Source organism: Ammospiza nelsoni, chromosome 1 (assembly GCF_027579445.1).
Source record: "Ammospiza nelsoni isolate bAmmNel1 chromosome 1, bAmmNel1.pri, whole genome shotgun sequence".
NCBI lineage: Eukaryota > Metazoa > Chordata > Aves > Passeriformes > Passerellidae > Ammospiza > Ammospiza nelsoni.
The window spans coordinates 118,928,135-118,945,661 of NC_080633.1; the positions used below are offsets into that span (position 1 = coordinate 118,928,135).

A 17,527-nucleotide genomic window follows, 5' to 3' on the forward strand; every position below is an offset into this window, starting at 1 on the left:
AAGGTTAAAGTCTGCAAAATGAGAAAGCTGATGTGTAGCTACATTTCTTGCACTTTATGCTTCTGTTATCTGAATCCTTCTGCTGGTAAGTGTCATGCATTATGGTCAACTTCTATGTTACCATGGAGAAAAAGAGAGACGGGGAGAGAATGGATGTAAAACGACAATGATGAAGAACAACTTATCTAAAATAACAATAAAAAAAAGGATAAAAACTTTGCTTTTAGAGATACATTTCTTTGAAGGTGCAGTAAAATCACTCAAAACCAGCTCTTTACCTTTAATGGAAAACTGTTGCTGAAGAATATGTTTAAAGTAATACCACAGCAGAAGGGTACTTCTGAAGCAATTCCTTGCAACTATTGAGCTATGTAATTGTAGTTTTGGTCAAACTACACTTCTGTTCTGGGGAAATATGCTTAAAAAGTACACAATGATTTTCTGGGGTTTTCTTTTTTAAGAATTGTCAACTGAATTTATTTAGTTCCTATGGAAGAAGGCACCAGGCATTTGTTGCTGATTATAAATACAATTTCTGCAAATGTTATCTCAGATCTGATAAGAAAAAGATATATTCTTTCTGGATTGAGTATCACTTCAAATGGCAAAAGGCTCGAAAGGCATATTCTGTTCCTAGTTTACCTCCATGCAGTGCAACAAAATTCAGATAATCTAGAATGCAGGATGAAAACAAAAATCCATTTTGCACTGATATCTGTGCTAATTCATCATTGACTATGAAAAGAAAGAGAAATCAAAGTGCACCCTTCTTTTTGATAAAATATGTATTATTCTGATTCAAAGCATGCAAAGATGTGATGCAAAAGAAGGTTCTTGATTTAGAATGGAATCAAGTTTTATGGTGCAATGAGATTACCAGGTCAGAAGCTTCATTATTTCCCAATGAGAATAATGTCTTCTCTTGTCAGCATATTTTCAGATTATAGAACCATGGAATCATTTTATTTGGAAAAGATCTTTAAGATAATTGCATCCAACCATTACCATAACAAACCAGGTTCACTATTAAACCATGTCCCTAAACACCACATCTACACGTCTTTTAAAATACCCACAGGGATGGTCACTCTATCTCTTCCCTGGGCAACCTATTCTGATGCTGAGCATATTTTCAGTGAGAAGTTTTTCCTAATAATCAATCTAATCCTCCCCATGTGCTACTTGAGGCCATTTGCTCTTGCCCTATCTCTTGTTAGTTGGGAAAAGAGACCAACCCCCACATGTCTACAGCCTCCTTTGAGGGAGCTGTAGAGAGTGATGAGGTCTCCTCTGAGCCTTCTCTTCTCCAGGTTAAACAACCCCAGCTCTCTCAGCCACTTCTCACAGTACTTGTTCTTTAGGCTGTTCCCTAGCTCCATTTCCCTTCTCTGGACACTCTCCAGTGCCTCAATGTCCTTCTTGTAGTGAGGAGCCCAAAGCAGAGCACAGGATTCAAGGTGCGGCATCACCAGTGCCTCGTGCTTGGGAACAATGTCTGCCCTGATCCTGCTGGCCATGCTATTGCTGACACAAATGTTGGCAAGTACTTGCATTTTCCTGAAATTCTGCACCAATATATATTTTTTTTCTATTTATAATATTGCATTTGGAATAATAACTATTTTATTGGGAAATAAGTTCTGCAAGTTTGACTCGATCATTTTACTAAGGTTGGGCCAAGGAGTGTACATTGGTTATCATGCCACACACTGGAGCTTATAGATCTGGTCTGGTATTTTTTTGATACACTAAATTCATTGGGTGATGAGGCCCTGCAATAAAGAGAAACTAATGGAAGCAATTAGGAAAGAACACCTGTCAGTAGAAGACTGCAACCCCTACATTGACCATAGCCAGAAATTGCTCCCAATTGTTATTCACAACAATGGAAGACCTCTGGACTGTGAATGCAGGCAATGATGGACTGCAATAAAATTTGCAAATGAGTTTTCACAGTGTCCCATAAAATTCTATGACTTTGTGAATCTGTGTTGATACAGACCAACACATGGCTAAGCAATAAAATGATGTAAGAAAGGTGATGATCACTATTTTTGGTGAAAAGTATCTTTGCACTTCTGAAGGATCTGTGACCAAATGTTCTGTTGTTCACAAAAAAGTCTGAGGATATTGTTTCTGTCCTAATCATTCCTAATCATTGGTGGCAATTTAGCCTTATGAGCAGGCTAGGTCAGCTAGCATTCTCCATTCCACATCCACAATAACAAAGTTATTCGTCAGTCAGCCAGAGCAGCAAAGCTATAAGGAAAATGCCTTTCTGCACTGCATGGTTTAGCCAGCAGATGACACAGAGCTGCTCATTTTACTAGAAATACACATAGACATAAACTATCCACAAAAGGATCCATTTTTGACTTTAAGAACTAGAGAGATTGTTAAAAGAAGTTATTCATGTTATTCAATGCATGCTTCTTTTGCAGTTCAAAGTTGGACAATAAATATTTGACACACATTTTAATTACTCAGTTTTCCCTGTGAAAATAGGAAAGTGAAGAGGAGGGAAGGGGAGGAGATCCAGCAGCAGTACTGGAGAGTGAGGAAGAGGTGTGGGAGAAAAGAAAAAGGGTTGCTAAGAGGAGTCTGTTTGCAGTGACATCCATGGACTCAGCACGCTGTGTGTGAACCACATGCATTTGCATGAGAGCCAAGGAAGACCTATGACCATCAGATCTTCATGTCCTTCAAATGACCAGGGTGTAGCAAGGGACAGACTGGTAGGATTGACACAAGATATCCAGTAGAAACCTGAGAAGTCAATCAAATGCTACTTTTGCAATTCTTGTCACCAAAATGTCCGAGAAAAATATTCTTCCTAGTTTATAATTGTGCAACTGGTTTTCAATTATTATTATTCTCCTAAAACATGTATATAGCATGTAAAACATGTATATAGCAATTGTTTTAAATAGAACAGGCTGTTCGCTTTCCCTTGCATATTCTTCCCCTTACTGCTGTAGTGTAACTAAATGAGACTATTTCATGCCTCCAAAAAAGCCCAACCACAAAATGAACATTTAATCAATAGACTTAATTTAATTCAATAACGATGAGCTGACTCTCTTCAGGGCCTAATTTTCTGTTCTCTACAAGATAGCAGGACCAATTTTTTTTTTGTTACTGCAACTGTTTACATACAATGAGACATAAACCTGTATATAGAAATTGATTAATTAGAAAATTATTAAAGAACTATAAATTGTAAAATAATTATAATTAAAACAATGCTGATTTTTTCTTGAGTAGAACCTTGCACCCATAATTTAAATGTGATTTTTCAGAAGGCAGATAGTTACTGCCACATTTCATTCTCTCTCCTCTTTTCTTCATCTTCTCTTCTTTAATTTCATTTTTCAGGAACCAGGTACAGAAAAGGGCTTCTGCAGATGTGCTCATAGCCTGATATATTTCACAGAACCTTGCAGTTCAGAAGACTACTACTGGGAATAGCTTTTGCTCACAATGTAGAGCAGCATCAGAAAGAGACTGTTCTCTCTGTCTTATCTGTTCTTTCTTAATAATTTTTTCAAATCCTAACAAACAGTGACTTGTAGAAGAAACATACTCTTAGTTCTAACCAGTCCAAAGTAAGCATATCAGTCTACACCTGTCTGGTAATTGTATAATTGTCACACATAGAAATACATTTTACTGAATTCATCCAAAACTTTGTCTTAAATTCCCACTCATAGTGAAGAGGAAAACAAAAAGTTACTTGGAATAAAAGTTTTCAACAACAAAGAATTCAAACAACAGATTACTGAATGTCCTGTAGTACAAATGAAGAAATCTATAAGTTTTTTGTGTTTCCTCTATAAGGTCTTTGGGTTTCCTCTGCCTTAGTCTTTATTTGTTGCAAGCTATGAAAGTGGTAAATAGTAGAAGGGAAATTAACATGTTCAGCTCCTTCTCCAAAATGGGGAAATTTGTCACACATTTTCTGAGATGAGACAAGTGCACAAACACTCAGCGCTGCACCCGTTCTACAGAGGTTCAGCCACACACAGTCTGGAGAACAGATCTTAACAACACACAGAGTCAGCACTTGGGCAACAGGCGGAAGCTGTAACAAGGAATGCTGAAATGAGATCCCAGGAAACAATGATTCACTGTGTAGGAGGTCAAACACTAGGAAAAGTTAGCAGAGAAAATGTGAAAACTCCATCCCTGGAGATATTCAGACTTGCCCAGACACGGTGTCTGATGCAAATAGTCTTGTGTTGACTATAAGTAGTCTGGGCTTTAGACCAGATAGGCAGCCTGATTTTCTTCCTAAATTGCTCTATGACTTTGTGACCCTGTAGAGTGACCTTGCAAGTTGCTGGAAAGGGGAAAGCCCTGCTCCCATACTTCTCATAAAATTTCTTTTAAAAAGCCAGTAATATCTTGAGTCACTGTGAGACAAATAAAAATTGTGTTCATAATGGAGCAATCTGCCTATAAACTGTGGTCAGATCCACAAATTTTGTTGTAGTTAGGAGGAAGATGAAGCCAAATTACTTACTGCTAATTCTTGAAATAAAACTAAGACTGAATAGGAATCAAGAAAAAAATACAATTCTCCCTCTTTTCCAGGAAGAGAGATCTATCACATATCTCTGGACATGGAGCTCTATAATGAGACCATGGTGAGAACACAAGTCATGATTAATATCACTGGGATTCATTTTTTTGTGAGAATGGTTCCCAATCTCAGATAAAGGCAATCACATTTAATGATAATTTCACTAAATTGGACATTTTAACCTTTTTTGTGTCTTTTTATTTTTCTTTAGGGAAATTCTCATGAGCAAATAAATATGAAAAATAGATGGATGTATGGATGGATGGATAAAAGACTGCATGATAAGGTTAATATAACCTTAAAACAAAAAATAACCATTGAAGTTATAGGTGGTTGTTTTACCTAGGCCACATGAGACATAATTGTTCCTCCTGGGAAAGTTTCCAGCATAAGCCTTATTCTGAGACATTCTTGCCTTCTTTGCAGCCTGGCTCTTTTTTCTGATAAAGTGCTAATGAGGAGCATGGATGGGTCTGTTCACCTGGAGGCTGTTGGAGGTCATGTAAGAATTTCAGTCTCCTCTCTTAGGTTTGTATCTTCCTTGGCTTAATCTAGGTTACAGCTGAACAACTGGGAATAGTTTCTTTTTAGTATCACAGGCTGGCAGCCTGATTCAAATTGAACAGTTCTTTGCTTTCAGCGTGATCCCCTAAAATGTGGAAACTCAGATCATTCTGCACAGGACAAGGTGTGAGGTTAGAGCTTGAGGTGGGACATCTGGCAAGCAAGTGTGGAACACTGCAGTACTCATGTAGAGTAAAATTGTGTAGAGTGAAATTACTTGTGATTTGCTTCATGCACAGAAGTCTTCCTGCATAAAATCTTCAAGAAAAACCTCACCAGGTACTGGAGGAAACAACTAAAAGACTGAGTTTTTATTTTTGTCACATATGTGTTAGTATTTAGAAGCATATGTATTTAGCATGCTAACTGATGCAGAAATTATGGCTAAACTTTTTAGTATTTAAGACAACAGTATCAAACTTACATTTTAACTTTCCACTAATGAAGGGGACTGGATCAGTTACAAGAAGGGGGAGAGAGAAGGGGACAGGGAATATGCAGAAAATCTCAACGAAAAGTATTTCTTAAATAGGAAAAGATTTTGCTAGTTCAAAAGAATAAAGAAATCTGGCAGTTGCACTGCATCTTCATAAGAGATGTATACCAGGAATCAAAATCAAAAATTGTTGGTTATAATAACTGTATGTTCAGTGTAAGATAAGGTATTCTTATGGAAGTAATGGAATTATTGAATCTGTCTGTATTTTGAGTTGAGTATATAAATTTATATGCAAAACATTCTTCCATTTAAATTTCATTAGTTCCTATACTGGATTTCTGAATTTATTCCTTATTCATAATAATCAAGAATTATGTCAAAAAACCTCACAATACTGAGACATCCCCGTAAGTTCCTGATTAGAAAGTATTTACTAGGAGTTGGATTAATCTCATCTGAGCATTAGCCACGTCTAATCAGTCACTCTAGTAATTGGAGAAGATCCAGGTTTTCCAGTGCATGTTTCGTCTGGTCTCTAGGACAAGAACTTTAGAATGAGATGAATCCCACTAAAGTACAATTTACTCAATCTCCTTTTGCTAGGACAGAAAGATTAGTAGTCATCTAGTTGTCTTCAATGCCTTCAGAGGAAGTGTACACAATTATTTGTGATTCAGTGTCTGACTTTCAGGTGACTGAAGTGTATGCATAGCTTAGTAAATATTCACCAAATGTTATTCCAAGAAAATCCCACAACTTACCAGCTGTGGTAAAACCAAGTTCTGTTTCCAGAGCAAAACTCATTATATCCTTAATATAAGCCCATTAGCATAATAAATATGATACAACTGAGCAAAGTAACATTGAGAGAGAAATAATTTAAATTTTGCCAGGAATCACATCCAGGTTTTGCATTACTCTTTCAGTACCCTAATGCATGGAGCCCTTTCCAATACGTCTCCTGTCCCAGTTGCCACCTACTGCAATGACTGGCAGGCAGCAATGGCTCCATATGGCCTTTTCATTTCTTATTGTCATTTCTGGCATGTGTCACAATAATTTTTGGCCCACCAGAAAGGTGTGGCTGTGCTGGCATACAGCAGTAGGACAGGAAGAGCTCACTTTTGTGCATGTTGAAAAGGGCCCTCATTCTGGTCACAGTCACCCTGGGCATCTGTGATTGAGCAGGCTTTGTCAGAAGCCTTGGATCCACTTGCTCTGGTGTCCTATTCACTGTCTTAAAAAAATAAAAGCAAATTATTAGCAGTAGCAGTTCCACTATATTATATATTCATCCCCATAATAGCAAGATATAAATTATCAAAACCAAATTATCGCTCAGGTTTTGAAAATTGTGTGAAAGACTTAATATACTTTTATTTAATTTAGTTCATGCATTTCATTTGACCAAGAATAATTTTTAATATTTAGTAGAATAAAACTTGCTTTTGCAGAGCATGGGAAGAATTTATTCCAGGCATTGACAAACAAAGAAATTTATACAGGATATCCATGCACATGGCAAAATCTCAGCCTGCAGTTGGCCTAGTAAGAGAACTACTGCTGAGAAGTCAAGGTCATTTCCAGTGTGTTAATCTCAAAGCATCAGGACATGACCATGCTTTTAGTTTGGTAAATATGGAAAATCCACGGAGTTGTCTGGGTAATTAAAACATTGGATGCCCCACTGGTCATTCCTAACTCAGTTATCAGCAAGAATCTCACTAATCATAAGTCAGGGATGAGTCTGTGCATGTGCTGTACATGTGGCTTTCTGCATATGTCTGCACATCATTTCACAGGAAACTATTTCACACTACACCAGCTTGGTGAGTAGCTGTTGTTCACACCCACCAAGAAATAAGTACATGTGAGAATAATACCTTTACAACTTTGAAATGTCCTTAGACAGACTTTTAATCTCCAGGCCATCAACCTGCTGTGAACTCTCCTCCTGACTCTTCACACTTACAGAGAACAGGAGTCAAGCAACACACCATAAGGCAATATGAAGAGACAGAAAAATTCTGGGAAGTGCAAAATTAGGTGCAAATAAAAATATGTCATCTTTTAAAAATATGTGGCTGTTTTATCTTATATTTACACATAAGCATGCATATACTGATATAAATTTGATTAGTAAATTAGATTGCAGTGCTCAAAATGCAAGATGATACTGATGTATTCTAACAATAGTCTTCAGTTCCATCTCCTTGGTGTCTGCTCCATATGTCATGGCTGGCACAAAAACACCAGTAGTTAAAACACCTGTGTTTTCACAGATTTCCTACCAACGGTTAAGTTTAACCTCTGAAGGTCTTTTCCTTCAGTCTGCTACTATTATTTGTATATTGAATGAAATATATATCTCAGTAAAGACATAGCACAACAAAGTGCTTGACCTCGGGGTTTTTCAGCTCAAGGCCTTGATATGGTGCTAGTATAAACCTTGGTATCAACATTGATTGATCATTTTTAGAGACAAAACCAAAAGAAAAAATAAGGCAATGCCTACTTGCATGCATCATTCTAAAGAGAGAAAATGCAAAAATGAAGGGCATATCATGCTAAGCAGGAGAGTTAGTATTTAATGATAACAGATGATAATATTTGCAAATCTTGTGTTTTAATTTATCTTTTTCTGGTTTTGTTATTTTCTTGGTGAGAGGTCTACAGTCCATGATATAGAGGAATGGTCACTGGCAGGTGAAAAGCATTAATGTGAGTTAAGGATGAATTTGAAAGGGGAGGGTCTTGATGGTTGGCACGGTGGAGGCAGAAGGTTGTTTCAAGGACATGGAAAAAGCTCACACAAAGGATAATGGGAGGAGAAGGAGAATGCATAGAAGGAGAAATTAAATAGAAGGCACACTAGTAATAGGAAATCAGAAAGAGGAGGAGAGAAAAATCCAACAATTTGAGCATGAAGAATCTTCATCTTGTAAAAGGCAAAGATTTCAAATGAAATGGAAAAAACTTGAACAGTGCTTTAAGGCCTTCAAAAATTGGGATACAGGGAAAGGGAAATGGGGAGCAGAATATTCTCTAGATAAAACAGGAGTGACTACAGTATCAAGAGGTGAAAAAATATGAGGCAATGTATTTTAGCAAGAGAATTACTGAAAGACTCAACTGAAGAGTTAGGTAGCTAAATTTCAAGGAAATTATTTGTGGGAAGTGAGTAGGCACGTATGTCATGTCAGGTTAGCTCAAAACCTAAATTTCTGTCTCTGATGGCAGGGGTTTACAAAACTTATTTTCTTAGGAGGGAGAGTTCTCTGTTCCTTAGTTTACTGCAAGGGAGCTGATCCTTGACCCTAAGACCCTTGATTCTTAATATAATTTGGATTCACAAAACCTGAGGGATAACTTTAATCCCTTTAACACATTAGCATTAAGTTTGCTAGCTGAATGGGGTTATTTTTGGGGGGGGGGAGGGTTTAGTTTATTTACACAAGACAGCAGAAAGTTGAAAATATGATTACCAACCAAGAGCAGCCAGGTAGAACTGTGTTTTGCACACACTGCTAAATGGCCCACATTCTTCAGATTTCTCATTTCCTTTTCCTCTCAAACTGCATCATAACACAAGCTGCATCATGAACAAGCCTGTGTCCCTAGATTTAGCAGATGTATAATACTTTCTAAATTACTCAGTTAACCCAACATTCTGTCTAAAATAGTTCTCACTCTTCCTTGCCACCATTGCCACTTGAATCATCCTGGTCTGGATAGCAGGGGAAGTGAACAGAACATCTCTCTGCACTCAGTGCACAGATGGGACAGCCCATCCAATTTAAAGAAGTCAAAATGGCAGCTGTTTCCACTGGACTTTAGATATTTTCCAAGAATGTCACTTGGTAGGACAGTTTTGGTTTACTTTAAACAACTCACAAAAATTCCACTCTACAATTGCCTGCAACAAAATGTCACCTCCCTGTAAAGAACGATTAAGACAGGCAACACTGAACTTCACAAACAGGCTGTCTGACAATCTTGCTCCGTCAATACATGCTAGGGAATCATCATCCAAACAAACTAGACAAGCTGTCTCTTTTGACATCTGCTCCTGTTTCAGTACATGAATTATACTCTTGGGTTATCCCATTTTCAGCTGCTTCCACACTGGTGCCATCTCACAGCTTACCTATTCCAACAATTTGTCCATCTTTTAAACTGTATGCATAAAGGAATAAATAGTATAGAAAGAAGACCCAGAGACAAATCACTGGCATTTTCTGGGATAAAAATTATATAAAATGGGAGCATAGAGGGCTGTAGGTTGACATGGAATTCTTAAAAATTCTGTATATGTCATTAAGAAAAAATTTTAAGCAGTCAGTGCTAAGAGTCTGTAAATTTGTGAAACAGTGAGATTATTCTGTTTATTGACATTGCATTAGTAATGAAAACCTCCGCCCTCCTTTTGGTACCTTTTTAAATTAAATAGTAAGGATTCTGATCAAGGACAATATCTCTCTACCCTCTTGAACAGATCCAGGGAATGATATTTCAATCTCATGTTAACTTTTAGGTTCTTTTAAGGCCATTGTTAGTTACCTTCATTAATGACATAGACAAGGAATCAATCACCCTCAGCAGATTTCCAGATGGCAGCAGCCTGAGTGGCGCAGTTGAGAACCTGAACAGCAAGGTGGACAAGCTTGAGAAGTGGGCCCATGGGAGTCTCGTGCAGTTTAAAAAGACCAAGTCAAGGTGCTGCACCTGGGTCAGGACAGCCCCCAGTATCAATCCAGGCTGGGGGATAAACTGATCAAGAGCAGCCCTGCTGAGAAGGATGCTGGTGGGTGAGAGCCTGGACATGAGCCAGCAGTCACAGGATCACAAAATCAATTAGGTTGGATAAAACCTCCAAGATCACGGAATCCAGCCTATGATCAAATACCACCATGTCAGCTAGACCTTGGCACAGAGTGCCACATCCAGTTTTTCCTTAAACAAGGTGACTCCACCAGCTCCCTGGGCAGTTCATTCCGATGTCCAACCACCCTTCTGTGAGGAAGTTCCTCCTGAGGTCTAACCTAAGCCTCCTCTGGCACAGCTTAGGACTGTGTCCTCTTGTCCTATCATTAGCTGACTGTGAGAAGAGGTCAGCCCACACCTGGCTACAGGCTGCTTTCAGAGCATTGTCAAGACCGATAAGGTCCTCCCTGGGCCTCCTTTCCTTCAAGCTAAACACTTCCAGCTGCCTCAGCCATTCCTTACTGGACTTGTGCTCCAGACCCTTCACCAGCTTCATTGACATTCTCTGGAGCCATTCCAGGACCTCAATGTGCTTCTTGTAAGGAGGGCCCCAGAGCTGAATGCAGGATTCACTGTGCAGCCTCACCAGTGCCGAGTACAGGAAAAGAATCATTTCCCCGGTCCTGCTCGTCGCGCTGTTCCTGATACAGGCCAGGATGCCCTTGGCCTTCTTGGCCAGCTGTGCACATGCTGGCTCTTGTTCAGTCAGCTGTTGACCTTCACCCCCAGCTCCTTTTCTACCAAGAAAAATACCCCTGTAGTGCTGCAGGGATATTTTGTGGCAAGTGCAGGACCTGTCACTTGCTCTCATTAAACCTCATGCCATTGTCTCAGCCCATCTATCCAGCCTGTCCAGGACCTTCTGCAGAGATGTCCTATCCTCCAGCAGATCAAAGCTCCCACCCAAATTGGTGTCATCTTCACATTTGCTAATGGTAGACTCAATCCCCTCATGCAGATCACCAATAAAGATGTTAAAGTGAACTAGGTCCAAAACTGATTCCGAGGCGACGCCACTAATGACTGGATGCCAACTGGATGCAGCAACATTCACCACCACTCTCTGTGCCCGGCCATCCAGCCACTTCTAAACCCAGCAAAGAGAGCATCTGTCCAAGCTGTGGCCTGCCAGCTTTTGGAAAACGGTGTCAAAAGCTTTGCTGAAGTCCAGGTACACAACATCCCCAGCCTCTGCTTCATCCACCAGGCAGGTTACCTGGTCATAAAAGGAGGTCAGGTTGGTCAAGCAGGACCTGCCTTTCTTAAACTCATGCTGGCTGGACCTCACTCTTTGGTTGTCCTGTATGCACCATGTGATTGCACTCAAGATGATCTATTCCATAACTTTGTAGGGAACCAATGTCATGCTGTCAGGCCTGTAGCTCCCCAGATTTGCCTTCCAGCCCTGCTTGTGGATGAGCATCGCACTGGCCAATCTCTAGCTGTCTGGGAGCTCCCCAGTTAGCCAGGATTGATGATAAATGATGGACACCAGCTTAGTGAGGTCTTCCACCAGTTCCCTCATCATACTAGGGTTAATCTTATCCCGTCCTATCCCATAGACTTGTGAGTGTCTTAGTGGCTCAGCAGGTCAGTAAATGCTTCCTTCTGGATTATGGGAGCTCCATTCTGCCACTTGTCCCTATCTACCAGCTTGGGAGGCCTGAGGATAACCAGTCTTGCAATTGAAGAGGCAAAGAAAGTGTCAAGTAACTCAGTGTTTTCTTCATCTTTGGTGACTATATTCCCCCCTTATATCCAGTAAAGAATGGAGCTTTTCCTTGCCACTCCTTTTGCTATTAATGTATTTATAAAATCACTTCTTATTATCCTTTACAGAAGTGTCCAGATTATGTTCTAATTGAGATTTGCCTTTCTACCATTCTTTCCTCATGACCTAGTGATAGCTTTAAACACTTTCTGATTCACCTGCCCCCTTTCTCCAAATGATACACTCTTTTTTTCCCCTCAGTTCCTGCAAAACTCCCTACTCAGTCAGGATGATCTGCTCCCTTGCCAGTTCATCTTTCCACACAGTGGGATGACCTGCTCCTATGTCTTCATGATTTCTTCCTTAAAGTATATCCAGCCTTCCTGGGCCCCTCTGTTTTAAGGGCTGATTCCCAGGGGACAGTCCAAATAGGTGTCAGAAGAGTGTTATAAAAGAGCAGATTGGTTGTTTGAGGGAACTTCAGTCAGTTGGCTGCTGCAAGGACAAGGAAGAGTCTGTGCCAGAAGAGCTGCCTACAAGAAACATTAAAGAGGTATGAAACTCTTGCACTAATGTGACAACAATATAGAGCCTTTGCAATATAATGACAACAAAGAATGACCAAGATTACTGATCCACAGCTAAGTGAGTTCTGCAGGGCTACTTAACTAACTGGAAAACTGAAAGATCAGGTCTGGAAGCTCAAGTTAGCAGCATCCAAAATTAAAAGCTTATCTTTTCAGCACAATGCAACATGCCTCACAAAAGGTGCTGACAAGTGAAGTTTCCTCTAGCAACTGAATGACACAGCAAGCAGGGCTATTAACAAAATGTACTTTTAACTGGTATCTAAAAGGTTCTTTACCATTTTTTCAAATATTTTTGAATTTGAAGTTAAATGACTAACAAAGGTAGTGTGTTGGTGAGTTTCCATTTTAACATGCCTTAAATTTTCCAAGGGGAAAATGTTCCAAATGCAAGACTGCAAGCAGCAATGCTTGTTAATAACCCTGCCAGGCCAAATGACCCAGCCAGAATATCTTACCAAGAGTGCTCACTATGCAGCAAGAAAAATTTCTTCACATTTAATGACACTCAAAGAAATGACTGATAAGTTATTTTCATTTTTCACTCAGCTTTCAGGCACTAAAGTTTGGAAAACACTGAGAGTTGGAAAAATTTTATTTTATGCTTTTCAGGAGGTAGTTTGTCTTCTTTCTTATTTTCCTTGAAGTAGCACTGCAGGAGCTAAAATACTACAGTTATGTTTTGGCCATGAAGCATGCATGGCTGAATTAAGACTTCAGGAGATGCTTTGCAAAGCAAATCCAATGAGAACCAATATTGGTCTATTATTTTTCAACTCTCTTTACAATGACATCAAATCTATGTAGCAAAACTACTTTCATTTACACACACTTTACTCTCATAGTCATCACAGACCTGGAGGTGAAAATTAAGTTACAGCAAACATTTCTGCTTTAGTATCTGTAAATTAATGCAAATGTAATTAATTCTGCAGCAAAAAAATTCAAGAGACTACAAGGCATTATGGAAAAGTAAAAATGAAAAGCATATCCAATGCACTCACTGAAATTTTAAGTCCCTGTGATGAGACTTTTTAATTTATAGCAACCCATTTTTTAGGGTATTTTTGCTCTTCTTGGGTAATCAAATAATTTTTATACTGAAAGTGTGGGTATACTGCCAGATTTTAATTGTAAAAACTGACCAGATGAATGCTGGTCTTTATTCCCCAAGAAGCGATACAAGTTAGATAAGAGAAGATGTGACTGGCTGGGTGGATGAAAAAGACAAACACTAAAGTTAAATAAAAGCTTGTGCAAAATACTGTCAGTTTCTCAGAAAACAAATGAATATTGACAATGCTTCTTTTCCTGTTTCTAACTTTTTCCTTCATCTCAACAAACTTCAGCTTCAACAAGCAAGATCTACCACAGCCTAGAGCTCATTGTCCAACCACCGAGAAGAGGAAAGGGAGCATTAAGCCTGGAAAGCGTAGCAGAGCTGGCAAACAATCCCCAAATTCCTTCTGCTGAATCCCCAAAACCCAATAATCTCCATAGAGCATAAATGACAGATTCAGCAGGCTCTGACTGCAGAATCATGAAAGAAACATCCTCTAAGAGTGGCCAAAGATTCCTATAAAAAGGGTGTTTTAGTTGTCTAGTAGGAAATATTCCTAAGTGTAACAAAGATTCAAGTAACACACTGTGTAGAGGAAAGGTTCAAAGTCACAGGTGGACCTGGCTTAGTCTGAAACCAATGATGTGAGTTCAAATCCACCTTATGAGGTGGCATTACCGTAAGTTTTGCCCCAATTCTCAAGATGCACAACCCCTGAAAAAGTCTCAACTGCCCGGTGACTGAGAGAAGTGCCATGATCTAAATCAACAGGAAAGGGTCATGGTGTTTCTGAGATGCAGTAACAATACAGGTAATAATCTTAGGTCTGAATGTTATCAGCCTCTCCATTTAGTATTAAATTGTTAAAAAGTGAAGTGTTGCATTGATTTTTTTCATTGTCTGTCTAATTTCTTGATTATTTCCCTCTTGTAGATGGAGAGATTGGGCCAAACAGAACAGTAAAAGTAGAGATCACCTGTATAGAATCAAATTTCCAAAGTCAATCACCCAAAGGGAGCAGAATACCAATACTCCCTTCTTAATTTTCTTAGTACTAAGAGATTTGTATTATTGCAATTACAGAGCAGGACCAATTAATGGAATTAGACTGGAACAAACCCCACAGATAAAACACTCTTTTTTTTTTGTTTTTCTTTTCTACAAGACAGTCAATAAGCTGAGTAATTTTCATGCTCTTTTCTTATTGTTTTTCCCTCTGCAATGGCACGATTCCATCCAACACTAGGTACACCTTACAGCGTGAAATAGGATCACAACTGGAGCTACATGGGATTAAGAGTTCCAATGGAAGGACTGAAGCAAAGAATTTGGGGTTGGCCACTTGTATTTTCGATGGAGGCTGACATTGTCAGATGAGGATTTCACATTAGTGAGAGACAATTTAATTAGACATACACATAGTGCATTATTCCAGCACTGAGCCAGAGTGCAACAAGGAGTCCATTCTGCCCTCGCAAGGAGGAGTACAAATAATAAAAGCTACAATGGAGTTGTACCAGTGCACAAACTATTCTGGGGTCAGAATGGAGCCAGACTTTCATCAATATCTACGGTTTTCCCCTGTTGGGTGCAAATGTTTCTACTGGTTCACATTATCACATAACCTGCTAATGTTCTAGTACAGAGGAGATCATTATTTTCTAGTTTTCTTGGCTCCTGAAAACTTCTGTACTGCTCTCTTGTCATTCAGCACAACTTGAGGTCCTTATTTAGCACTCATTTAATCACCCTGTTGAATAGGTTACAAAAATCAACTCAAGTTTTCTTTTTTCTCTTGAGCCAGAACACAGATTCTTGGACTGCTGCGTGGGTTGAGAGTTTTTCCACGCAGCTATAAATGATGCAGAGCAGTCAGTGTGCATCAGAACTAGTAAAGTAATTCTCTTTCACTGATCATTTTACAAATTACATCAGTCTCTTTCCAGGAGGCTCTGTGTATTTACTTACTTCCAGTTGACAGTCTCTTGAAGCCATTGCATGTGCAGTAGCTCTGGAGCACGTTCTGAGCTGGGTGCTAGCCCATGATTCCAGTGGCAATCTCTCACAAAAAAGATTTCCTCCCTTAGATATCACAATGTTTGTGACAAATCTATATATGTTTTAAATCTTTTACTTGATGGCAATATTTGAGATTGAAAAACCACAAGGTGAGGCCTAATTAAGGTTTGCATGTATCTCCAGAAAGGAAACAAGGAATATGAACAAATAAATGCTCAGGGAGATATATGGGCACAGATATTCTGAATTCAGTCTTGCTTGAACCATAGAGCCAAATACAATGCTTCTGTCCTTAGTATAATTCAAAATCCAGCCTACAAGTCGTGTTAAATTTTATATATTTAATTACTACTTCCTTTTTCTAGCACTGAATTCATCATTAATTTTTCATTCCTCTCAAATTTCTGTTTAGAGAACTTTATAGGCAGTCTTTACATAAAATTAAAGTTTGCTTACCAAAATCTAAAATTATGCTTTTTACCACCTTTTAATATCCAAGTTATATTTTCCCTATTAAGCTGAAAATTTTCTATTTTTATGATTTTAATTTTGATGCGAACAAAGAACATCGTTAATATGAACCTATAAACATGTTATTACAATGGAAAAGGCTACAGACAATAGAAGTTGTTATTCCTTATACCAAAACTCTGCCTTAGGAAGGTTAATTATCATATTCTACTGAATGTGACATGTAGTGTTATAATGAGAGTGCCTTGGTACTAGAGGATTAGAGTACTGTACACAGCTCTAGCAAGCAGAATGAATAATTGAAATCCAGTGCTTTTATGCTTGACTGAAACAAAACAATATTTCATGGCACATAAAGTTATTCAGCTTATTTGCATTAAGGTTGAATGATCACCACTGACCAAAACAGAAGAAATGATGGTACCTTGATGTAAGTGGCAAAGAACATACATAAATATTCTTAGGAAGCAAGATGTACCTACATTTAATCAGTACTTATTAAAATTTTATTCCCTATAGTTATTCAACAGGATCTGTGGTATAAAAACATAATTACAAAAATCAGATTTGAGCTCATTTGACAACAGAAGGGTTTTATGGTGACCTATCTCCAAATGTTCCTATTTGTAATTAAATGCAGCGATCAGCAGTAAGGATTTTGAAGCTGTTTTAGTAGTTCCGCTATTCTGCTTAACATGTGGCACCCGTAATAATTAAAATGATACTAACACATGCACAATTTTATGGCCCTTATGGTGCAACCCATTATGCCAAATAAGGGCCTCTGTTTTCACAGCATACTGCACATGGTCTCATTACACCCACTTTTCTTTTCCTGTCTTCACACTAACAACTGTTAAAGTGAATCAACACACGAAACGTACTATAACAGCTTAGTGTTTATGATATGTGTGCTGTTAGTCAGTGAACAGGAAAATCTAAACATTTACTGTTTATGTAAAGAATAGCGTTAGTGTTAGTGAATTGCTTGGGTCTGCTTCCTTTATTATCTAGATCACAAACATAATGATGGGTGTCAGTGGTACCTATATTTCCCCTTTGCTTTGCTCTCCTGTGTAGATGTCTGTAAGAATTAGAGGAACTTCACATTTACAGTTCTAGAAATGTTTTCTCTTAAGTAGTTTTCCTTTTCTGCATTAAAGTGCAGAAAAAATACTTCTATTACAAACTCCCTCCATATAAAAAATATTTCCATACATTTTCTCTTCCTCTTCACCATATTGCACTTGGACCAGTTTGGTTTATCCAAGGTGTTACAAAGTTACACATTGTTTTTCTGCGGCACCTCAGGAAATTCTACAAGATACCG

At 38.6% G+C, this 17,527-nt stretch overlaps 1 pseudogene; it reads right to left on the minus strand.

The window, feature by feature from the left end:
- Positions 1–1,026: 1,026 nt before the first annotated feature.
- LOC132072133 (uncharacterized) lies at positions 1,027–11,160 on the minus strand (annotated as a pseudogene).
- Between the last annotated feature and the right edge of the window lie 6,367 nt (positions 11,161–17,527).